This window comes from Carlito syrichta, unplaced genomic scaffold (assembly GCF_000164805.1).
Source record: "Carlito syrichta isolate Samal-C Ts95f unplaced genomic scaffold, Tarsius_syrichta-2.0.1 Scaffold301637, whole genome shotgun sequence".
Taxonomy (NCBI): domain Eukaryota; kingdom Metazoa; phylum Chordata; class Mammalia; order Primates; family Tarsiidae; genus Carlito; species Carlito syrichta.
The window spans coordinates 127596-134581 of record NW_007245733.1 but is presented as its reverse complement, the minus strand read 5'-3'; the positions used below and the strand labels follow the sequence as shown (position 1 = coordinate 134581).

At 32.3% G+C, this 6986-nt stretch overlaps 1 protein-coding gene across 1 annotated transcript in view; it reads right to left on the bottom strand.

The window, feature by feature from the left end:
* LOC103257309 (regulating synaptic membrane exocytosis protein 2) overlaps positions 1–6986 on the bottom strand; it is a gene marked incomplete at its 3' end in the record, with an annotated part of 156620 nt that overhangs the window by 53786 nt on the left and 95848 nt on the right. The window lies entirely within an intron of this gene.

Genomic DNA, 6986 nt, shown 5'->3' with positions numbered 1-6986 from the left:
GGTAGTGCATGCCTGTAATTCCGGCTACTTGGAAGGCTGAGGCGGAAGGATCGCCAGAGCCCAGCAGGTCGAGGCTGCAGTGGCCGGGAGCGGCCACTGCACTCCAGTCTGAGCAACAGAGTGAGACTCCAACTCAAAAAAAAAAAAAAAAAAAAAAGAGATAGTGGGCCGAATTAGGACTGCATCCTATAGTTTACCAATCCCTGCTCTAAACTGTATTAGTTGATCACTTTCTCAATGGGAACTTCCAATAAATGGATAATCTCCCAGAAGCAGCAAAATTACATAGTACACCCTAAATGTTGAGGCTTGGATAAGAAGTCAGGTCCTCCTAATGCTAAATAAACTCTGAAAACCTCACACTTGCTAAACATTTCTAACACAGCCTAATAAAAATGAAAGTCTATCCCAGGTACAGTATTCTAGAATGAGTCAACTACCATACATGTAGTCAAATTTACAACCCAAGTTCTTACTGCAGTAAAGTTGGAATTCTAGGGCAAGAGCAAAAGCTATCTTATTTCATGTATCATAGTCTAGTCCTATAGAATGTTGGCGTTTGATACATTTTAGTTGAAAGAAATAAAGAATAAATAAATGAATGAATCAACTGTACATGTCTTGAAATATTCTATTAGTCTTAGACCCAACTTGTCTGCTATTTCAATGCTTTTCCAACTCAAAGGAAAATTGCCTATAAAGCATTTATAAACCATTAAGACACTTGGTCGGATATGTCTCTTATCAATTAGTAATAGTATAATAATAATGCATTTACAAAATTATATCGTTTTCTACCCACTGAACAAATTTAATGATCAGATTTTTAAACCTGTACTGTATATCAAAATCTAGGGATCATTTACTGAATTCTAATCCAACATAACAGAGACTTCATTTTAAGTTAAAAGTTAATATTTTCTATATTCCAAACTAAATACATCAACTAGTCTATAACTTAATCTTACTTTTAATTTTTTATTCAATTAGCTAAGCACTCTCTCATATATCCAACACACTGAAATCTGTAAGATAATTTTTTTAGTACCTACTTGGGTACTAAGTTTTCCATTAAAAAATAGTCTTTTTTCTGTAGGCAAATGTTTCATATGCTATTTCATCCATAATTAACAAGGAAATACTTATGCAAAGGGAAGAGATTATCATCTTAAATTTTTTTAAAGCTATAATTTATTAGGAAACAAGAAACATACCTTCTGGCTGTGCAATTTATAAATTAACTTTTAATTACTCTAGCCTCTTACTCTGCTTACATTTATGTTTTGTAATTTCAAGTCTCAAATCAACTTCATAATATGGATTTGCAACTTGATTTCTCATCAGTTGAAAGTATCCTATTTTTAGAAAAGACATGATGCAATAATTTCATAATGCTGCCTAATATAGCAACAAAGCAATTAATTGTATCCATGTAACTTCAATGTGATTGAGTTATTTTTATTTAAGGGAAAAACTCTAAGACTCACACTAAAATTGGAACAATTATTAAGCATAAAATTATTTTAGTAACAGATGAAGTGAATATATGAGAATTACCAATCTTTGACTTTTAAAATTTTTACCTGTGAAAGTCTTAGATATAAAATACTATCTAAAATTTTTCTAAATATTATTATTATTACAACTTATCCAAAACAAATTTTGAGCCCACTTAGTTTAGAATTCCTTGCATGTTTAATTGGTCTCAAATACCATAAATTAATATTTTCCTCCAATTGCTATCACTTCAATAGGTATTTTCTTTACAAATATATACTGTAAATTCATTACTTAAAAAATATAAGAGATTATGAGATTATGTAAGGTAATAAATTTCATTACTGACAGTGACATCTAAACTCAGACAAATATAAAGGTGACATTCTTAGGATTTGTTTTAATACCTTAAGAACTTTGCCCCACAAGGAATATCTGGCAAGGTCTGGAGATATGTTTGGTTGTCACAACTGGAAGTGAGAGTGCTACTGGCATCTAGTGGGTAGAGGCAATGAATGCTGCTAACCAGCTCACAATGCACAAGACAGTGCTCAAAAACAATTATCCAGCCCCAAATGTTAATATTGTTGAGGGTGAGAAACCTGCTCTAGATTACTCAATAAGAAAATAGATATAATTGCAAGCCAATAGTATTTCTTAAGGCTTATGAAAAAATATATTTTAAAATTTGAGAGGGAAGTTCAATATTTAAATTCAGAGATACTAGTACATCAGCAATCTAACACTTATCTCCTTCCATAACCCAAAGTCAAAAAGAAAAAGTTTGCAATTTCCTAACTCAGCATAAAGTATGGATGGAAATACTATCAATTTAGGATTGTGAAAAGCAAACTGTATCACTAAGAGTTAAAGGACAAGGGTTACAAGACATACAGAGCACGCAAAATCAGCAGATGCAACCAATGCTTCTCTCCTCTGAAATCCTACCTATATGTAATACAATTGCCTTATATTGCTAGCTATTTTAGACTCTCAATTTCTTTGTTTTATTTTATTTCTTTTTTTGAGTTGGAGTCGCACTCTGTCAACCAGGCTGCAGTGTAGTGGCATACTCACGGCCACCCCAGTGTCAACCTGCTCAGTTCCAGCAATCCTTCGCCTCAGTCTTCCAAGTAGTCAGAACTACAGGCGTGCCCTACCACATCCGGCTAATTTTTGATTTCTTGTAGAGACAAGGTCTCGCCAAGTTGCCCCAGCTGGTCTTGAACTTTTGGGCTCAGGCAATTCACTTGCCTCGGCCTCCCAAAGTGCTGGGACTACAGGCTGAGCCACTGAGCCCGGCCTAGACTTCAATTTCTATGGTAGAAGAAAACTGTTATTTAATTCTACATTCTCCACTGGATCCAATCCAACACCTTGCAAATAGCAGGCACTGAAAAAGTACTTGGCAGAAAAACAAGTAAATAGGTGTTATGTTTAATATTTAAAGAGACATTGAATTATATCTCAAAATGACATACCAACAAGTTTAAAAGTATATACTTTTTAGCCTGAAAATATGAGCCTTGTTCAACATGGGACAGACCTTGTGAGAGGTGAAACCAACACAAATGACCACAATCCACATGACCACAATTATATTTCACTCAAAACTCTTGAGAGTTGTCCTGTATAAGTCTTGACTACTACTGAACTTTAAATAATCTAAAAATAATTTGAATACCTACTGTTTGACAGTGTACACATAGTCTCATTTGCTCCTTATAGTTCCCAAACAATAAAAATCCTAGCATTCTGATTTATGGATGTATAGGAAAGAAAACAGACCTAGAGTGGTTAACAAGGTTATTGCTATTGTTACTCCCTGTTATTGTTACACAAAAAATGGCCCACTTACGGATTGTAATTATCAGCATCCTTGATCAGAACATAGTGAACGGAATGACATCTATTACAGATTTGAGTGAAACTCTGTATGTAAAATAGTTAAACCATCCAAAGTGACAAATGAGTAAGAGAAGAGACAAACCCTCCAATGCACTAATAAAGCTAAAGATAGAAGAAAAAAGGGGAAGAAAGTCCAGACTAACCAAAAGAACAGTAGAGGGGAAAAAAATGTTTAAGTAGAGAGAATTATAAACATGCTGTGAATTGCCAAGAAATTTTATTATTTAAAGAACAGGAAAGAAAGAATCTGCTATGTAATAGAAGCTACAAGGTGCTGGAGCCTAGAAAGAATCTTTCTACAATACTAATGCTATCTAGATGGTTTGGTTTACATTTTAAAATTAGATAGCTTGATGCAAATTTGCCTTGCATGTTTTCGAAAGATTGTGCACAAAATGAATAGAAACAGAAAAATAAAGACAATAAAAAAGATATCTGAGTTGGAAAAGATATACTTGAGAGTTATTTAGCTTAGGGATAATACAGCAAAGGGGTGATTATCTTTTAAAAGTTTGTTGGTCCTAATCAGAATGATGTGTTCACATATAAATACATAGAAAAAAGTGTGTTTAAATGCCACAAATACAACTTCTTTAACTATTAAAGAAAAACTTTCAAATATTAGTTTACTACAAAGAATGAATCACAATGCTAGGTGTCTTAAAAAGTAGCTTATACACAAATCACATAGCCTCTTTTCCCACAAATAACCAAAAATACTACTTTAATGATAAAAAGCCAAGAGAGGACACAGTTCAATCTCTTTCCCATAATATCCCAGTCTCTCAACGGCTATAATTTCTTCTCACTGAATTCTACCATTGGGGGAATAGCAAACAAAAAAGATTACTGAGCCGGGCTCGGTGGCTCAGCCTGTAATTCCGTGCTTTGGTAGGCTGAAGTGAGTGGATTGCCTGAGCCCGCGGGTTCGAGACCCGCCTGGGCAGCGAGACCTCATCTCTACAATAAATCAAAAAATCAGCCGGGTGTGGTAGCGCGTGCCTGTAATTCCAGCTACTCGGAAGGCTGAGGCGGAAGGATTGCCGGAGCCCAGCAGCTGAAGCTGCAGTGGCCGGGAGGCGGCCACTGTACTCCAGTCTGGGCGACAGAGTAAGACTCCAACTCAAAAAAAAAAAAAAAGTGTATTTTATTCATATCTACTCCTCCAAATTCAAGTTAAAATGTGATTGCCCATAGGAAATACATGTTGGTGGAAACTGTACTCTAGGAAACAAATGATTAGATAAGAAAGAAAGAAGACTATCTTCAAGAGTGTCTACTAATAGTTCAAGTTAGGGAAGAATACAGATGTAAGTGACATGCTTTTTTCTAGATCTAATAAATGTTTTAGTTTTGCTAAATAGTATCACACAGGATTTTAAGTGAATTCACACACAGCTTTTTATTTATATAAGATTTTTGCAAATGGATACTTCAGAATCCTTAAAAAAAAAAAAGGTATAAGCTCCTGGAAGGATATTACATATAAAGAGCTTTCAAGCATTGTACTGACGCAAAAAAATTCTGTTTTGTTTTTTTTTACATTTTTATGTGGTAAAAGTGAATGCTACCCACATCTTTATAATAAAATAAAGTAAAAAACAGTGACTACATTACTTTAGCAAAACATAACAGAAGTACCTACCAGGTAGAATCTAAACCAAACACACCAAAGATAACAAAACTATCCTTTTCTTAACTTTTACTATCATGATACAGTCAGGTAAATGTAAAAAAATAATCAAACTAAATATACTTGGGCAAGTATTACACTTCAGGAAAATAAAATTTCTATGTACTCTGTAATAAAATTCATTAAGACGTATAGTTGCTATTTACAAATTATATTTTAATAAACATAATTTTCTTAGAATTTATCATTTAAATGCATTGACTATAAAATAAGTATCTAACTTGATTTTTTTTCAACTACATAACCATTTTCCCCAGGCCTATTTGTTAAATAATTTATCTCTTCCTCCTTGGATTGTGGTGTGTTTTATATTTTTATCATTTATTAGTTTCAATATATGATATTAGAATTCCACCGATCTATCAAATTTTCTAAAAGTACCATACTTTTAATTATTGTTGTTTTATTAATACCTGGTCAGGTGAGTTCCCCCTCCCTAACCTTAGCTATTCTTACTAGTGATTTTTCTTTCAGATTAACTTGAGCAATAACATATACTCCAAGGGTCCAACTGGGATTATAACTAGAATGCTATTACCTCCAAGAGATTATCTGGAAAGAGCACGCAACTTTATGGTATTTAACCTTCCTAATTAGAAACATAATGAACCTCTACTCACTTTGTGTTACTCAGCAAAATTTCGTAGCTCTTCCTGTATGCTCCCTCATTTCTTGTTAGTTGTTACTCTTAATTTATATTTTCTAACTAATTAATTTGTTTCTGTGTGAAATGATTCTATATTACTTCCATACCTAGTTGCCTTCCTGAATTCCCTTACTGATTCCTATTGATTCTTACAGTGAGAAAGTCAACAAATGGTATAAGAAAATCAGGGAAGGGAGTTGTTATGATACTCACCAATTTGGTGTACTTTGTCAGACAACCAAATAAATTCCAGAAAGATTTAAAAGTTAATGGTTAAATAAATAAATAATAAAAATGAGAAAATATGCAATTAAATATTTAATTGATTTGAGGATGAAAGTAATGGAAAAATCACCACATATAAAAAGGTTTAGTTATATTAAATTCAATATTTCCAAATTATCAAAGAAAATTAGAGAAACATCAAAATTAGAGAAGCATCAAAATGAGAAATATATTTGGTAAATAACAGTAAATGGGGATACAATCCTACCTATACAAAAAGTTCTTATAAATGAGTAAGAAAAAAACTAATACTTCTAAGAAAGTAGGCAAAAGGAATAAAAGGAATAAATAAATAATTCTTAGAAGAAGATAGCAAATGCCAATAAACAAAATTTTTAACTTCACAATCAAATTGAAAGAGATGGCATTTTGTGACCTGCTCAATTGGCAAAGACATGGTGCACCAAGACCCAAAGGCTCAAGCACATCTGATAAGAGTAAAGCATGTTACATACAACCTTTTCGGAAAGCAATTTGGTAACCTAAATTAAAGTTTAAAACAATCTAAAGTAATATATATATATGTAGAAAAAATCATACATAAAAACAAATATTAAAATGTTATTTAAATTAGCAATTAGAACCAATTGCAATGTCCCAAATAAAGAATTTTGTTTGTGGTATACTCTTCTGACAGAATATTAAGAGTAGCTACTTAAAACCTATTTCTAAAGAATATCTAATGACTTGAAAAAATACTTATGACATCAACTGAAAAAAATCAGGGTACAAAATTATACACAGTATGATATTAATTTTATAGATCTATAAACTATATAAGCATAGAAAAAAGAAAAAATACAATTAAAGGTTAATAATTGTTATATCTGGGGGAAAGGAATATGGATAACTTGTATTTCATTCTTTAAAAATTTTTGAAAATTTTTTCAGATGTTCTCTAGTAAATATATTGTTACTTTTATAAGAAAACACAAAAAATGTTATTTTTAAAACTAC